Here is a 19,553-nt window from a genome sequence, read left to right on the forward strand (position 1 = left end):
CATTCTTGCTTCCGTTAGACGAATTTCTTCAGCTTACGAGAGTGTCTTGATAATGACGAAGTCAGAAATGAATAGCTTCATCTCCAGCAAGTGAGGCAGGGAGGGGTTCATTTAGAAGTAATAAAAATTTGAAAAGTAAAAGAATTCAGTGTCCAGTTATGTCATTAGTCCTGATGCGGTAATAAGCTATAGAAATCGATGAGACAAAACTGGGGTGGACATGACTAGTGATTTATCTGGACTCAGAAGAACACGCATACTTAATGTTTTCGCTATTACCGTATTATGTGGTGCTGTAGAGAGGATCCTCCATGAGGCGGCACTGATATGCTCGGGTGGCTCTGCTTCCCTGTTGTACAGAAGTCCCTCAGCTTTATCTCTGTTCCCCCTAAATGAAGATGGTGGACTTCGGGAAAAGGGTAGCTTCAGCCTGCAGTCCACCTGGTTCACGTTCAATTAAACCCGGGAGCACAACAGCAGCAGCAGCAGCAGCAGCAGCAACAACAACAACAACAACAAAAACTTCCTTATGTTTTGTGTATTTTAATCTTGCATTTTCCCGCTCTTTCTCTCGCACTTTCTCTTGCCGTTTCTACTTTACGGTTTTGTTCATATCCTAGTTCTCAGTCTTCCTCTTCTGCTACTGGGTATTCACATGCAAGCGCGTATTCATGGATCTGTAATAAAGGCATTTAATCTCGTATCTGGGCTTTATTGCATATCCGTGGCGGATATATAATGCCAGTGCGTGCTTGGTAATGTATGCAGCTCAGAATGTACGCACAATAATTGTACTACCACCATCCCTTTGGTCTGACCTTTGCACAGCCGCTCACCATCCCTTTTAGATTTTACCCTTTATTTCTTCGGTTTTCCACACACATTTGTATTACTAGAATCCTTTTGGTTTGACCTTTGTACAGCCCGTCAGTTTCCTATTAAACTTTGCCCTTTATTCTTTTAGTTTTCCACAAGCAAAGGTACTATTAACATCCCTTTGTTTGAGCTCTGTGCAGCCCCCTCTTCTTCCCATTTTACACTTTCCTTCAGACCATTCTTTTAAATATCTCCCCTCCCTTTAGATCTCTTTTATTTTGGTCTCTCAGGGTAATAATAAACTGTACTATTGGCATTCCTATGGTCTGACCTTTGCGCAGCTCCTCCTCATCCCTTTAGACATTCTCCTTTCCCTGTAATCCCTCTACTGAACTCTTTACCTCTTTTGCTTCTCACCTTCATTTCTTTCGCTAACCCATCAGTACTTTGGCTTCCTTTAGTTTGTTTCTCCTCCCCATTAGTCCTTCTCCCAGAATATTCTCCTTTCCTTCAATATTATCCCTCCCTTTCAAGCCCTTTCTCCTCCACTCGGGTCCTTCCGGGAAACGAGAATTGTGTTACCGGCATCTCTCTTTGGTCTGACTTTTATGTAACCTCTCCTCTGCTCTTAACCCCTTCAGTACGGTGGCGTCTTTTTGTTTCTTTTTTCTACCCAAAGTTTGTCTTATCGAGTTTTAGGACTTTTTTAAACTGGAGGGGTTAGATAAATCCTTCATTATCCCCTCCACTATGAGAGGTCTTTCCTGAGTTGAATTAAAGGGTCTGGAGGCAGCGAGAAAAAACTGATACGTCATCGTAGTGAAAGGGCTAAAACTTTCCCTTTAGACCTTCGCTTCTTCGAGATTTTTTTCTCTCTCTCTTTTCAGTTTTCCCCCCTTACGCTCAATTCCTTAAAAAAATAGTGATGTAGTATTTTTATATATCGCCTTCACTTTGGGCTGGGTACTGGAGAGGGATGCCTTCATGTGGTGGCATCAACATAACCGGACGGATCCTTTCCCTGGTTACACAGACGTCCCTCAGTGATTTTTCTATCCCCCTAAAGGAGGGTGGTGAACTGCAGATCAGCTTTAGTCTGCAGTCCAACGGGTCCACGTTTCAGAGGAACCCGGGGCTAGTATTACTACTACTACTACTACTGTACTATTATTACTACTACTGCTATAAAGCAAAAATGACTTTTAGTGGACGTCACACTACTGGAGGGTTGAACCGCCTCACTATGAGGACGCCATTTTGTATTATACTCTCGCTGCTGCCACACCTCGGTATATTCAAGTCGAGAGAGACCATTGTTAGTGTCGAGGTAGGGGAAGGGTATACCTAACTCCTCTAGCTCAAAAGATTGTCCTCTGAACTGAACCCTATTGGCTCTGGCAACAAGAATACACTATGAAATTCGTCATTCAATTAATTAAGGGATGTTGTTGTTGTTGCTGTTGTTATTGCTGTTGATGATGATGTTGCCGCCTCAGGATCATCTGAAGCGTTAAACCGGTGGACTGCAGCCTTAAGTTGCCCTGGTCCTGCAGTCCACAATCCTCCTTTAGGGGGATAGGGAAGTAGTTGATGGACGTTTGTATAACCAAGCAGCAGATCTGTTGTGTCCGGTTATATCATTGTCAGTACGTGAAGGTGTCCCTCTCTAGCACACACTGTTGAATTAAGACGTGAAAATGGTGTTACCCCACCTTGCCAGACGGTGAGGAATGACTGAAGGGTATTTACTACTTCAGTGCGCTGGGGCGTCTCTAGGCCCCATTCTTCTACGTGGCTTTGGAGTTTTCGTAACATCTCTTCCTTAGCTACTTATTCAGCACATTTCCCTCAATATGCTCTTGTACCGTATGTCACTAATGAACAGTGTTCATACTGAAACGCTATACATAGCATAGAAGAGAATGATAAGGAATAACACGCCAAATAAATCGCCAAGGCAGAGACCACGAGGCGTCCTCTACCACCGAGGAAGCAGCCCTAAGACGTTACAGCGGCGGTACAGTGCCTTGCTGGACGACGCTACAAGGCCGATGAGTAGTTATTGATCCACTACCACGGGGTTGCTCTTTAGGTCAATAAATTCGTCTGGTAACAGGAAGAGTCAGGTTTAAAATAAGTCATCATACGTAGGTGCGGCAGTTCAGTGTCTTGCAAGATGGTACAAAATTATTCATTATTATTTACTACAATATTTATTACTGCATAATCAGGGTTAAATTTTCCCCAATGAATAAAACTTGTGTGCCATCCGTAATTATATACGGTATTACACAGGCCAGGCTACTGAAGGATTTATGAAGTGGGAGATCAGGGCCTTGCCAGACGCTAATAAAACACTGATGGGTGGTTTATATTTCACCACCAAGGGGCTTCTCCTCACTTGACTAAAACCGTCTGGGTAAAAAGACCTAATATACAAAGAATGTCATGCTACTAACGGGTTACGACAAGGGCGGTAGTTCAGTGCCGTGCATGATGGTAACAGGTATTTCTATATCTATTAATTTGTTTAGTGTCATTAACTGTGTAGGCGTTTCTCCTACCGTGAAACTGGCCACTTCACTACGATGACGCCTTTTTACAATTATATTCTTGCTCTCTTCTTGGACATTTTATTAAGACTAACAGAGACTTCAAACGGCACAAGTTAGATATGGCCTTCAGTAACCCCATGAGGACGAAAGGCTTTCCCTAAACTGAATATAATCGCCTTGTTGTAGCTTGATGAAAACAGAGAAACATAAATCCTCAGGTCAAAGGGATTTAACTACACCTGCTTATCTTTCCCTTAACGCCTGCATTCCTTTTTCTTAGGCCATCCACCCACTCCTTGTTACGTCTCCTTTCGTTCCCTATGTTGCCTGTCTTTTCCGATTCCCTTTTTCCTCACTTTACCCTTTTGTCTCGTCTTCAATCGCATCCCTTCACCCTCACTTAGCTTCTGCAGTATATATTACCTTTTCCATTGAGTTCTTCTTAATTTTCTTTCGCTATCTTCTTTCTCTCCCTTGTTCCCGCTCTTTCTTATTCTTCCTTCCTTCATCTTTCCCTTCTTTCCTTCCTTCCTTCCTTCCCTTTTTCCTTCCTTCCGTCTTCCCTTTCCCTTTTAACTTCAGTTTAAACTCTTATTCTTTTATTCCACTCTTTCCTTTCCTTTCTCTTTTCTCCATTTACCATTCTTGTCCCTAACCATCCCTTCCAGTCCACTATCTTTTCTGTTCCTTTTCCTCAGCTATCCCCTGTCCATCCTTTTCACTCCCTTTCCTTCCCATTCCTTTCCCTTCCTTCCTTTTTCTCTCTCTTCTACTTCCGTCTCTTTCCCGGCTTTTCTTTTTTTATGCCTTCCCTTCTTTTCCCATCTCTTCCTTTTCATTCCCTTCTCTTCCTTTTCATTTCTCTCCTCTTCCTTTTCCTTCCTTTCCTTCCCATTCCAGCTATTTCTTTTATTAATTTCATCCTCCCTTCTCTCCCCTTTCCTACAACTCCTTCACTACGAGTACTTCATTTTTTTTTTTTCATGCTATCTCCAGGCGAATTTGATCAACTGGGGGAAGAATTTTAGCGCTGGCGAGGTTAGAAATACTAGTAGCTTTAATTAACCCCTTTATTACTTAAGGCACTCGCACGGTTGAATAAAATCGTCTGTCGGTAGCCTAAACAAAATATACAAGACGTCATTCATATATTGACACCTCCACAGTCTTTCTCTACTTTCTTCCATTCATAATCTCTTTTTTCATACTGTCTTTCGATCCTTCCTTCTTGCCTTCTTTCCTTCCTTCCTTCCTTCCTTCTTTCTTTCTCTCTTTTTTTTTTCTTTTCTTCCCCCATTCCATCCATCTACCCATCCATCCATCCATCGATCCATCCATCCATCTTTCCTTCCTTCCGTCCGTCAATCCTTCCTTTCTTCAGTCCTCCCCTCCCTCCCTCCCTCCTTTCCTCCCTTCCCTCGTTACTCCCTCCCTTTCCTTCTAGCACCGTCAGTATGATGGCTTTTACTTCATTTCATCCTTGATGCTGCCAGACAAATAAAGTGCAGCTCAAAGGAAACCCATCACAGCAATGGTTTAGCCGCGCCATTCTTGCCCTCCCCCCGCCAGTCCTTCCCACTAGCCCCTTCACAACGACTGACCCTCCTTTAGATGAAATAAAATCACCTGGGAGTGGGCAAAATATAATTCATCTTGGTGAAATGGTTGACGACAATTGTATTATTTTTGCTCGTTCTATGATTTCCGTTTCTCCATCTTCAATGCCGAGTTGTAACAATAGATTAACACTAGAATATATATAATGCTAGTCACGAAGTACTGTAATATGGAAAGTATTTATAGTCAAGTACTGTCTTTTCCTTCCACAAAGCTACATAAATAAGCGCAAAAAGGAAGAAAAATTAGGCCAACTTAGGGTGAAAGAACTACAGTGAACCTCCATACCTAGAGTGTCTTCCTTAATAGACATAAAATAATCTAGGAAGAAGAGGAAACGAAATCGTCCTTAACTCGTCTATGCCTCGTCTTCATCCTCTCCTTACCTCCTCGCTTCTTCAGTCCTCTCCTCCCACTCCTTCTACCCTTTCATTCCTTTCCCTTTAATGTCTCCTTCCCATCTCTCTCTCTCTCTCTCTGCGCCATTCATTCCTCACGGTCGTCTGGGCGTCCCATGGATTCCTACACAGGCCCGTGTCAACAACTACTGTACACCTTTGTAATGACACACACACACACACACACACACACACACACACACACACACACTCATATGCAGAGGAAGAGAGAGAAGATACATACCCACACTAACACGGAACTGTTGACTGTCCATTCTATCACACAAACTTACACAGAACGAGGCTTAACTCTGACACACGGCCACCTACGGCAACACAGACGGGAAGCTGCTAAATGAGTACCACCTGTGGCCGTGTTCTTGTCAGCCTGGGAGGATTCGTAGCGACAACTGCTTATATACTGATTATGTCAAGTTAACCTTAACATTCTCAGTCTCCTGTGGTTGTCTGTCTGCTGGATAAACTCGCCTGAAGGTATCAGAACTAGTGTATATCTTTGACGAAGTTGACCTCGTATTGTTATTTTCTCTTCTATTCTCGCTACCTTTTATCCTTCCTATTCCTTTACTTTCCATACTCCATCGAGTAACTTTACCCCATTGTTCCTCTCTCTTGTTTCCTCCTCCTCCTTCTATACTCCTGTCTTATGGCCTAGGGCATCTCTCTTCTCCCCATCTTCCTAAATTGTCCTGCAATTTGTTTTTCATTCCTTTCCTCCTGACCACCTCTGCTTGCCTTCGTTATACTTATTACTATATAGTCTAACTCATCCAAGGTGTCTTTATTATCCTTTAACAACTTCCACACAGGAATGTATTCCCTTATTTCAGTAAAGTCGTCTTAACTTAGCACAGTGCTAACAGTAAATGTAATAATAATAATAATAATAATAATAATAATAATAATAATACCCGGCGTTAAGCTGGCAAAACCCTAGGCTCGTGTGTAACGGCATCTACATTCCACTCTCATCAAAATGCTTCCTTCTCTCTCAACTCAACTCTTTAACCCTCCCCTGACCCTTAATGGTTGCCACTCCTCTTTGCTCATGTTCTTTTCAGCCGGATTTACCTTGCTTTCAAGATTCTAAGTGCCATTTATGCTTTACTTCATCTTCTATCCACTCTGGTTCACCCGCTTCTCTGCAGCCCACCTCTACAGCGTATAATTTCCCTATTCTAATGCAGTTCTCATTGCTCTTGATTTTTCCACCAATATTTGCCCACATTTTTGTTCATCCGAGCGACCTTATTTTCATGCTACCCTTCAGTCTTGGCTCTTTTTTTTTTCCCTCATTTATTGTACTAAGTGGGTGGTGGTGGTGGTGGTGGTGGCAACCAGCATCCAGTCCCTTGTGGTAATGTTGCCTACCTCTTCCTTCACCTGTATCATTCTATCACTGTGTCTGTTCTTCTCTCTTCCTACTTCTCCCTTCCCTCTCCGTAACTTTTTATTACTCTTCTTTCTACTTCAGGAGGCACTACACTGAGTGACAGTTCTAATGATCAGCGACCCAGGAACCATTACAAAGCTGGGTGGTAACCATATAACCAAATTTTGCGGTTAAGTGGTGCCTACTATGGCGTCCCTGTTAATTGGGTGAAGGGAAGCAGATGTGGCATCCATCCAGGAACTAAACCTCTACATTGTTCCCCGCCCGCTGTAAAGAGAGGATGTCAGCCAGAATGAGACATAGGTTCACTGCACGGGACGGCCCTGCAGGGGAGGTTTCTTGCCTGCGGTTGATGGATCTGCTCTTCTAGACAGACCGGGGCTGATCAACAACAACAGTCCTCTGTTCCTTACTTGTCTCTTCACCTATTTTTATACCGATTTTTTTTTTTTTAGTCTTTTATCCTCATTATTATTATTCTAAACGCAATTTTCTAACTCCTTTCCATGTCACCCACTTCTTTTTCACTCTTCTAGTTCTAGTTCTTACTTTTATCTTCACCTACTTTTTCCATTATGCTCTTTGGTCTTTACTTACACTTATTTTTACTCTTGCTGGCGACTTCAATTCTATACGGTAATCCTTCGCTCCATCCAAGTCCTTTCTCCTTACCCCCCCTCCCTTCTTACTGTTTTTCTCAACTATGTCTACTATGTTTCTTTTCTTTTCAGCCTTCTAATCGGCCTCCCCTCCACATCTTAACTTTCTCTTGCTCTTTCCATTCAAACCCTTTCTCTTTAAGGGCCCCGGTTGAGGTCAGAGAATCACATTATGTCGTGCAATGAGTGAGCTTGTTTCCTGCCCTCTGCGGTGTCCACGATCTCTTGCGACCCACCAACACCACCTCCTCTAGGGGGAGGATGGAAGAGGGTTGGTGCCAGGTTTGGAGGGGAGAGGGGGACGAGGCCATTGGGAGTGGTAGGTGGGTGCCTGTGAAAAAGGAAGTGGATGGATCTGCTGGGAATAACATGGGCTGTGTCGGTGGTTCGTCGGCTGAATATACAGTACATTCCCCAAAGGCACACCTGCTCCCTTCACCTCTTCCAGTCCAGGCCAGTCGTATCCCATCCCATCTCATCCAGTTCCATCCCGTTCTATCGCACCACATCCAATACCATCCCATCTCATTTCATCACATTTCATCCTATCCTATCCTATACTACACTATCCTATCCTGTCTAATTCCTTCCTGTCAGAGCACCAGCAGACATCTATGTAGGGATGGCGCCGACGCGCCCATATGTAAGTCATACCGAATATTATCCTTCGTAACTTCCAAGGACAGAGGTATAGTTTTTTTAAGCGTCTAGCCTTAACCTTTTTGCTTGTCTATACCCAAAACGTCTCCTAAAGCAGCTAAAATATAACGCTGATACGCTAAAACACTGTCACCCCAAATCCCGAGTTCTCCATGTTCTTCCTCTTCTCCTTTTTAGACCCCTCTAGCTCTAACACGGCAAAGTCGATTACCTATTGTTTTTTTTATTTTTAAGAAAAGGGTTTCATTCTCCACTGACTATGCGGAGGAAGAAAAAAAAAATCGGGAACGGGTCGACTTATACAATTCTGCTCTGATTCAGACAACACTTGGTAGAAGGGTAAAGGGTGAGCAAAAGGTGAAGTGCTTCAGTTCTGAGAACAATCGGTAGGAATTTACGGTCGCAGAAAAGTGTCAAACTTTCAGTCCTTTAACCCAACAAGGTTTTTATTCAGTTTGGAGTAAAATTTTGGAAGGATTTAGGGTTAGACATACATAAAGCTGTAAAATTTTGAGAACAATAGGAAAAGGGTCAAGGTCATAAGGCAAGGTCAACTTACGCTTTTGAACTAATTTGAGCCAAACTTAGTGGAAGTGTTCATGATCATGCAAGAATGAAGTGTGTCAAGTTTGAAAATAATCGGCCAAAGGTCAAGGCCACAGAATTAGGTCAAATGTTCAGTCACAGACCGATCCCAAGGTGTAAGTGATGCCCACTCTCAGTGCTTCTTCTCGCTCTTTTCTCCAGATGATATTATTCAGCTCAAGAGAAACTTTTCTAAATGGAACGGGTTAGTCGGAGCCTTTATTAATTCCTTCACAGCTACGCCGTCGTAGGTTGAAAACTTACAAAAACCTTTAGCTTTCTTACATAAAGTCTGTCAAAAATCAGTAAACAAATACAATATTGTTACAATAAAATGAACGAAGAAATAAGGATGACAATGTGCCAAAAACCGTTGGAACAGCGTTGAGTAAGTAAAACATGTAATCCTCTCTCTCTCTCTCTCTCTACCATCTCCAGTACATGACATTATGGTGTAGCGCAAGTCCACCCAAAATTGTCAGTGTAACTAACTGTCGGTGAATACAAACGACAGTAAATTTCAAAACAGTTAATGTAAGTCACCTTCGAATGAATCATATACTGATTATATATTGTCGTATTTTGCAAAGTTGTTCTGCAATGTTATTTTACTTAGTTACATTACTAAGCTGTAATTATGACTCTCTCTCTCTCTCTCTCTCCCCATTACAGCTGTGTAATCTCCTCTCTTCTTTAGAACCATCGCTTAACATGACAACTCCCACTTAAGAATTCCACCCGATCTCTCTCGCTCCCTTTACTTTCTCTCATTTCTTCTCTCCTTCCCTCTCACTTCTTTCTAAACTCTTCATTTCCCATTCTCTCGGTTCCTCTCATGTTTTCTCCCATTATCTCTCATTTTATTCCCTCTTCCTTTCTTTTCCCTCTTTCCTGTCCTCTCCCTTTCTCTTGCACCCTCATGCTGTCCTGTCTCTATTTCTCATTCTGTTGTTCTCTTCGCTTTATCCTCAGTTTTCCTTTCAGTGAACTCAGTCTCATTGTAAAGTAGCGTTCAGGAGAAACGATACACGTCTACTCGTTTAGTGTACTATGTGTCACGGGGTTTTTATAACACAGTAATTTTAAAATAAATAATTAAATATTATTTAAATTGATATTAATATTCAATAATATTAAAGAGCAGGGACAATGATTGTCTTGCTAAATCGTGCAACGATTCTCTAAGAACGAGAATTCAAAAACTTTCTCAACAGTACACAGCAGAGACTAATTACTCACAATTGCTGACTTACTGTACTGTTAGCCTCTGGAGAAAGTTACTTCACCCCTGACAATAAATAACTAATACTAATAATAATAACATCAGGTTCTTGCTGATGCATTAACTCCTGGCACAACGGATTTTAAGTTAATACAACAAGACTGGTCTAAGTACCAGTTATGAAAGCAAACGTTTATGCAAGCTAGGAGCTATATGGAAAATAAGCTTAATTTGGATTAAATGAAACAAGATTTTACTTTACACTGAGCTCAAGAAAGGAACTGTTAAATTTATTGATTACAAAAAATAAATTTAACGTTACATTTCAAATCAAATCAATGAGACGCACTCACTCACTCTCACAAAAGCTAAATACTTACGCCTAGGAAAAACACCTTAACTAAACTCTTAAAACTAGGAAATACACAAAGGAAATACCAGTCGATGAATACTATGTATCACCCGAGGGGTGGGGGGTGGGAGTACTGGGATTAACTGTACTAGTGGAGCTTGGGGTGCTAGCTGACCTCTCCACTTCTGAGCACAGAACCTTTCTCCGTCACAGCAAACACAAGACTCAATTCAAATACATTGTATGGGCAGGACGCAAGGCGTGGCTAACGGTTGAGGGAAGCAGAGGCGAACGATAAAGAAACAATTGTATCGCTCAGTAGAGCACTTAGTGACGTGCATTAAATCGGTCACTTTTGAAAGTGACGAATGTTTTGAAAAGTATACTCCGAAAGGGAGGGAGAAACGGTTAGCTGAGCGATACACAGTGAGTTTTCCACTAATAGTTCGTGGCTTCTCACAAAACGGAAATGTCGCGAATTGATTCGTGACATTACGCCCCTACAAAATTAAATTTTTTCCTTATGGGAAAAAATTTGTGGATATATATATATATATATGTACACATCCTAAGTCATTCGCACAAGATTCACACTGTGGTGTGTGTGCTATCCTGCTACAGGAGAAAGTCGCAGTCGCCAGTGAGCGAAAAAACCTCATATTTACTTTAATAGAAACAAGCTTGAGGGAAAAACTCCGTGACGACGGTGAAAATCCTGTACTCAGGTCAAACTGAGCGAAAAGTCGCTACATTTACACTGACAACTAATTGTTGTGTAGCGTGATGTATGTAATACACGGTGTAGGTGTGACAGTTGTAGTGTAACTGTACCTACGTGTAAAATGACACAGTAAATAATAATATGGCGACGACGAAAGCAGAGGAGAAGAGGCGGCAGCGTGCGGCAGACAATCAGCTGGCTCGCACAGCAAAACTGCTACACCCATTGCTGAACCTGCAAAACCAATTGAGGTGGAGCATCAAAAGTGTCAATGGGACAAAACTTTATTATGTTACAATTACTCTCTGCCTAGCAGTCAGTGCTACGACGTACATTCGAGGTCGCCATTAATTATAGCACACAATTATGGTCGGCAAGTTGAGAATCCTTGTGCAAACTCGGGTCTTCCATAGCCTCGAACTGCACACGGGTCCTCAACCTGTGCCTTAACCTACAGTACTTATATTAGTATCGGAGAGCTGAGAATCCTTGCAAACTTGGGTCTTCCATAGCCTCAAGTCGCCTCTGCGGAAGTCTCACTTCCCCCTTAACCTACAGTACAATACTTATATTAATACCGGGAAGCTGAGAATCCTTATGCAAACTTGGGTCTTCCATAGCCTCAAGTCGCCACTGCGGAGTTCTCTCTCGAACTTCCCCCTTAACCTACAGTACTTCTATTAGTACCGGGAAGCTGAGAATCCTTATGCAAACTTGGGTCTTCCATAGCCTCAAGTCGCCACTCCGGAGTTCTCTCTCGAAATTCCCCCTTAACCTACAGTACTTCTATTAGTACCGGGAAGCTGAGAATCCTTATGCAAACTTGGGTCTTCCATAGCCTCAAGTCGCCTCTCAACTTCCCCCTAACTTACGGTACATAATATGTATGTACAGGCCCTGGACATAATGTGTCCTGTGGGACCAATGGGCGAGACGTCAGGTCTGCACCCACTTCACCACTACCCTGTCTCTCAACTGTCTCAGAGATTATGGGTGTGGTTACAAATGGCACAGGAAGGGCATGTCCCTGATTAGTGGTGATACTTTGGCACACACTACAGGAACGGACAAAACTATCTATGTCTCGTCCCATCCCTGGCCAGAAAAAGTCAGCTCGGATACGGCCCTGGGTCTTCCTTTTGCCCACGTGACCTCCTGAGGCTGAACAATGACCCCATTGTAACACTGCTAGGCGGTACTTGGCGGGAACGACAAACTGCAGTCGAACCTCGCCCTCGGGTGTTCATGACTCACGGTAGAGCCGTCCTTGTTTACGAAGGAACTTGGCTCGACCTCCCCGTGAATACTTTATCACTCGACCCTTTTGTTTGTTCCGCACGGTAGCAAGTGTCAGGTCAGAATGTTGTTCTTGTACAACAAGTTGACTACACATCAGATCTTGTGGCGATTCAATGATCACTGGGGTGACACAGTCTGGAGCCTCAGTCATGGCTCGTGTTACCGCAGCAGCCGAAGTCTGAGTAGCGTCATCGGAGCAACTATCCTTGACTCCATTAATATTGCCTACTATAAAGTCAAATAGAGGCTCTGGCATGACAACTGCAAGTGTCGTACCAGTATAAAATGGAGATGCCACCTGGATACATGCCTCAGGGAACAATCTCACTGATCCATCAATAAGCTTTGCATGGATCTGTCGACCTGTATACTGTTCAGGCCGAACTAAACTCTGCTTAACAGAGCAGCCTGAGGAACCATTGTCTCTCAGGACCTTCACAGGAATGTCTCCCACAAACCCTGGCTGAACAAGGAAGGTACTGTCACCTGTGGGAGGGCCTGTGGAGGAAGCAGCTAGCCACTCATGAGGCTGCTGAATTGATGTGGCAAACATTGTGCCTTGTGAAGAAGATGGAACATTGGCCATCTGTGGAGGGGGGTTCACTGTCACTGTGGGACTAGTGAACTGTGGGGAAGTACCCACACTAGTAGGGACGTGACCACCAGGCTGCTGCTGAGGAATGAAGGCTGCATTCGCTTCCTGCCTCTTTTGAGCTGGTGGTGAAAAAGTTTGTCCCGACGGTCGGTTGCGTGGCTGATACTGCTGCTGGTTAGGGTACTTGTTGTACCTCTTCCACTCAGGTTTCTGAGTGTTTTGCCCTGGTCCTTCCACTGCGGTTTTGGACCTTGGCCATTACTCTGAGAACGGCCTTGGTGCTGGGATTCAGTCTGAGACGGCTTCCCAGACTTGGCAGTATCTTTTCTGCTCCAGGTGTTTTGCTTACGAGCTTGATAACCGTATGCAGTAAAGAATGCGTCAGCCTTCTCTGCCATTTGGCTGGCATCTTTCACCTGGCAGATCTTAAGCTGTGCTATGAGCTCAGCAGGCCACGACCTCTCTAGCTGTGTACGCAGCATAAGGTCAATTATCCCCTCACGCGTGGAAGGAGTTTCATCTTTCTCCATCCACTCATTTAAGTAAGCTGTGAGACGATCAAGGAACTGAACAGCTGTCTCCCTGTCTTGGAGACGAGCTCGCATGAACTGAACTTTGGCGTCGTCTACTGTGAGACCATACGCCTTAATGAGTGCAGCTTTCATCATCTCATATGTGAGATTGTCTCCACGAATTCTGTGGAGAATATCGAGGGCAGGGCCCTCCAATAGGCTAAGAAACTGAAGCCGCTTAGCTGCCTCATCCAGTTGATATAAGTCTGCCATGTCCTCAAAACGAGCTATGTACGGCTCGATTCGCTCGCTTTCCTTGTATGAAGGAAGTTTGATGCGTGGGGTCGCCAGGACATGTGCAGGGGAAACGCTCGTGGAGCTTGGACCAACTGCAGCAGACGTGTCTGAAGCCAAGGGATCTCGCTTGAGCTTCAGCACTTCAAGTTCATGTTCTCGTTCTTTGTCTCGTTGTTCACGCTCGTATTCGCGCTGTTCTCGCTCGTATTCACGCTGTTCTCGCTCGTGTTCGCGCTGTTCTCGCTCTTTTTCTAACTCGAGCTCGCGTTGTTTCTGCTCGTGTTCGCGCTGTTCTCGCCAGATTCGCTGAATCCCTACGCTCTTCACGAGCATCTTTCTCACGTTCTTGCTCGTAATTGAACCGTGAGAGAACGTAACTCTGTATTTTCTCTGGGTCTGTGAGACTCATATCTTTGGCTTCCTGTACAAATACAGCGGTAGCCATGGCGCTAATTTATTTAGCAACCCGAAATTGAGCACTGACTGCTAAGCGACGAATACTAATAAACACAAGTAAAGAATACAGACACAAGCTAGTGGTGACCAGTCTTATCCAGTTAACTGGCAAAGAATAAATCAAAAATGTAAATGACTGGGAAGACTCAATAATAAACACAATGGTACGGCGACTTCCCAGGAGCGAATAAAATCGTCTGGCGTTACCAAGAATAAACTAGAGTTAAGTATTCTATTGCTTAATAAAGCAAAATTCACTTGCTAAATTAAGGGTAAACACCAGTAAGCTTGTGCCTATAAACTTTAATGATAAATACCTAAATATGAATGAGTGAGCACTATCTTGTGAATAGCTTTATAGCTAGGAGTTAATATCCTGGAATGAGGTCGCCAATTGTCACGGGGTTTTTATAACACAGTAATTTTAAAATAAATGATTAAATATTATTTAAATTGATATTAATATTCAATAATATTAAAGAGCAGGGACAATGATTGTCTTGCTAAATCGTGCAACGATTCTCTAAGAACGAGAATTCAAAAACTTTCTCAACAGTACACAGCAGAGACTAATTACTCACAATTGCTGACTTACTGTACTGTTAGCCTCTGGAGAAAGTTACTTCACCCCTGACAATAAATAACTAATACTAATAATAATAACATCAGGTTCTTGCTGATGCATTAACTCCTGGCACAACGGATTTTAAGTTAATACAACAAGACTGGTCTAAGTACCAGTTATGAAAGCAAACGTTTATGCAAGCTAGGAGCTATATGGAAAATAAGCTTAATTTGGATTAAATGAAACAAGATTTTACTTTACACTGAGCTCAAGAAAGGAACTGTTAAATTTATTGATTACAAAAAATAAATTTAACGTTACATTTCAAATCAAATCAATGAGACGCACTCACTCACTCTCACAAAAGCTAAATACTTACGCCTAGGAAAAACACCTTAACTAAACTCTTAAAACTAGGAAATACACAAAGGAAATACCAGTCGATGAATACTATGTATCACCCGAGGTGGGGGGTGGGAGTACTGGGATTAACTGTACTAGTGGAGCTTGGGGTGCTAGCTGACCTCTCCACTTCTGAGCACAGAACCTTTCTCCGTCACAGCAAACACAAGACTCAATTCAAATACATTGTATGGGCAGGACGCAAGGCGTGGCTAACGGTTGAGGGAAGCAGAGGCGAACGATAAAGAAACAATTGTATCGCTCAGTAGAGCACTTAGTGACGTGCATTAAATCGGTCACTTTTGAAAGTGACGAATGTTTTGAAAAGTATACTCCGAAAGGGAGGGAGAAACGGTTAGCTGAGCGATACACAGTGAGTTTTCCACTAATAGTTCGTGGCTTCTCACAAAACGGAAATGTCGCGAATTGATTCGTGACACTATGGTATCCATCGGTGGTAAGATTTGGAACTAATTCCCTCACTTATTGGCGAATTGATGACCAGTGCACCAGGCTGTAAGTGAAACGGTTCTACAACTTACCAACAGCAGACTCTGCAGTAGATAATGTGAACAGATGTGTATCGTTTCTCTTGAACACAACTGTACATCTACCCTTTATTATTCATTATACTTCCGCTTATCTGTTCAGCACTCACTCTTCACTCTATCTTTACAATATGTCTACAGTACTTATATAGTAACATTTCCTTCTTCATGTTTATTCGCACCTTTCTCTCACTTTTTCTTTATCCACCCAACAATCAATCAGCCAGCCAATCTACCGTTATAATCCTGTCCTTTCCCTAACTGTATATATATATATATATATATATATATATATATATATATATATATATATATATATATATATATATATATATATATATATATACACACACACACATATATATATATATATATATATATATATATATATATATATATATATATATATATATATATATATACACTTGTCTAACTTCCTCTCTTTCTTAGTCTCCTATTTCCTTTCATAATCCTAAGCATAGGCATAGAGGCGGGGGATTTGGGGGGCGCCTCCCCTCCCCGCAGGACTGCGAAAGTGTATTTTTCAGGGAATAAGCTGTTTTTTCATGGCAGATATGTCTGATTGTCTGCTGGTACCTTTAACAGCAATTATAGTTAAGCTATTCGAATCCTCGCATTTTTAAGGGGGTATTTTCCATAATAAAATAAATTCCCTACTCTGATTTCATTGTTTTCGGTTTGCTCTGATACGTATTCATTTCCCACTGTTAGTTTTCGTGTGAATACAAACCTGAATATGAGGTTTTAAACATGTAAATTACGTACACATATTATTTACAATACTCCTATATTCATTTACTATGCCTATATAGTGGTAATTTGGGGGTGCATATTTGAACATTTTCTGGGCAGAATCTTTCCGATTCCCCCCTCCCCAACCAGTGAAATGCCTCCCCGGCCGCTTATGATCATCAATCATAGTATCCATCTAGATCACATTCTTCGTCTCATCTTCACAGTGCCAACCAGGGAGACAGAAATTAACAGAAGGTGTTCTTACAGCAGCAAAACTTTAACTATAATTTTTTTTTTTTCTGAGTAACAGATACATATACAGTGATAATGTGTAAAGAAACATAACGTACAGTATGAAATGGGGTCCTTCCTGGAGGAGTACCACATCCGACCCTTACAACCAGAACACAGTAATATTGGCCTGGGGACTATTGCACACACAGGTATGGCTTCATGGTGCCTCTAACTCAGACCTGTATTTATGGATGAGGTCATCCTGTGGCTCTTGGTTCAGTATGGTTCTCAGCCAGGGCCTATAGTCCTTTGTAGCAAAAGGCGCCATCATTCGGGAGGATTCTGCTACAGTGCGGTAGACGCCCAGTACAGTGTCAATGGCCCAACGTCTTTTATAGGGCTATCACTGTAACAGGTGCCTTTTGCATCTAGATATTTCTCATGAGTAAGATTTCCTTACTAATGGCAGCTTATGCATGTTTGAAATCGTTGTCGATAGGCTATATTGCTTCCCAATCATGTCGCAACGGCAATCAGTTTGGATGACGATGAGGTCGAAGGATGACTATGAGGAAAACCAGTTAATCTGGCAGGGGCATCCTGCTTGGACGGGTGCGGCTGCTGTGGGTTGCATGTTCTGGCTCATGCAGGCGTTATCAGAGACTTTCGGGAGCTGTCAGGAGTCCCTAGAGACTCAGCTGCAGGACTCCCATGAAATAAAACGGAATTTCTAAACTCTATAGTCAGAAGCTGCTTGCCGTTTTTGACAAGGTGCAGCTCACTACAGAGGTACTCACTGGGGCCCATACTTCAGCGGTCCCTTGAACAGTAGGACACAGTGTTTGATAGCGTACTGTACATGGAGGGTCTTCTCTTTCATGCAACTCTAGTGTCATGAGGTGGTCTGATTAGATGCTCCTGCCGTGTTGGTCAATTCACTCACACATATTGACTGCGCCTCAAAAGGTACACTGCCTTACTACCAACATCCCTCTGTTTACCCAAGCATAACTCTACCATGCTGAAGTTTAATCGCTTCCATACAGGCCTCCACTCAGCTAAATACCAAGAATTTCATTGGAAAGTAGTCATAGCAGTGACGAAGTTTATGGATGTAGTTGTAATTCCACTTGCAAAAGAGGTTTTCCTTGAACTGACAAAAATCGTTCGGATTAACTAGAATATAATCAAATGCCGTCGTAATGAGCGGGTTCAGCAGAGCAAGACTTCTGCTGTGTATCGTTTTAATCACTTGAGTATTATGAAGTGAATCTCATCATAATTTTAGCCACAGCATGTTATTTTCCTTCAGCCTAAAAGAAACCCTCAGGCAGTAAATGGATCAGAAATTATCTCGTTAATCTCCTCGGCACGATAACATTCTCTTCATGTTGTTATTATCACTAGGTAGTTATATAGCATATGGAGAGAATGGATAATGAGCGATTGGTGAAAAAGATAACTAGATCTGATGTGAGAGGTGTAAGGCTGAGAGGAAGACCACGAATAGGATGGATGGACAGTGTGAAGAGAGCGTTGGATGCGAGAGGGATGTCTGTTGAGCAAGGAAGAGTGGCTGTGCGTGACAGAAATAAATGGAGAGAAATTGTGAATAAATAAGTGATGACGCAGCCCTGAGGGGATATTCTCCCGCATTTGGTCTGATCAGCTAGTCAGGTCAGGTGCGGGTAAGGGGATGGGTCTGTTATGATGTGGCAGGGGTAAACCAGTTCTGCTGTCGGGCCCTGCTGCGGATGTCACTGATTGCATTGCGCAGTTGACCCTTGTGCGGTGTGGTGCGGTGAGGATCTGTCCGTTCTCCCCTTTGGGGCTAAGATGTGAATGAATGTGTTTGAATGGATGAGTAAATGGAGAGTGTGTCGTCCTGTCTCGGCTACCTCCCTTCCCTTGGGGGAAGCAGCCTAGGTATATAGATATAGATAGATAGTTATATTCAGCTTAAATGAGGCCCATTGTAGTGTGAGAGTTGGCAATAATGTCCATAATTACATCGTGTTATTTTAAGACGAGACCACTGCAAAAGCTTAATTGTTTGCATAATTGACCCTCGCGCAGTCGTTACGTTTAAATCTTACATATCTTTTTTTTTTCCCTTTCCTTATCGTTGTCATTAATTTTTATGTACACGAAACTGTAATTAAAGTTCTCAACATTTTATGATCCTGGTATGGTGAACGTTCTCTTATTATAATTTTTTGGAGCGTTGTAATGCTTTGACCTATTATGCTATGCTTCACCTCTCTCTTCCATCTCATTTTTCCCTGAAGCCTTCTCCTTGTTCCAACTTCTTGACCTTTCCTCTCTCTCTCTCCCTCCATTCCTCTTTCTTTCTTTCTTTCTTCTCTCATATTCTGCGTGCCTGCCTTCCTCCCATGTTCCTTCCCTACTTCCCTTTCACAGTTTTCTCTCTCGCCATCTCCTTCCCCCCTCATTCTTCCTCTTTCATCTATTCTTCCTTCTTTCATGCGTTTCCTGTCCTCCCGCAAGAAATGCTTTTCTGTCAATCTTTCCTACTTGATCTTCCTTCCTCCTTTCTGTATCTTTCACTATCAACACTCCCCCCCCTACTTATCTTCCTTCCTTCTCTCCCTTTCACCTTCCCTCCCCCTCCTTTCTCTCTCTCTCTCTCTCTCTCTCTCTCACACTTCCTTCTTCCCCTCTTTCTTACACTTAGTTCTCCCTCTCAGACTGCTTCCCACCCTCCCTCGCTTTCACCTTTAAACTTCGTTCCCACTTCTCTTCTTCCCTCTCTCCCTCCCCCACTTCCCTAACTCTTCCTCTCCCCCTGTCTCGCCTCCTTCCTTCCTTCCTCATCCCACTTACGGTCATCCTTGTCCGTCCCTCTTATTTTCCCTCCTTCTTCCCTCCC

At 42.8% G+C, this 19,553-nt stretch overlaps 1 protein-coding gene across 1 annotated transcript in view; it reads left to right on the top strand.

The window, feature by feature from the left end:
* The window catches only part of LOC145413732 (neural-cadherin-like), a 301,380-nt gene that overhangs the window by 242,539 nt on the left and 39,288 nt on the right, over positions 1–19,553 (top strand). The gene's annotated exons all lie outside the window — the stretch shown is intronic.

Source organism: Coenobita brevimanus, chromosome 97 (genome assembly GCF_032717465.1).
Source record: "Coenobita brevimanus isolate Jiangsu-jjx chromosome 97, ASM3271746v2, whole genome shotgun sequence".
In the NCBI taxonomy this organism is placed as follows: domain Eukaryota; kingdom Metazoa; phylum Arthropoda; class Malacostraca; order Decapoda; family Coenobitidae; genus Coenobita; species Coenobita brevimanus.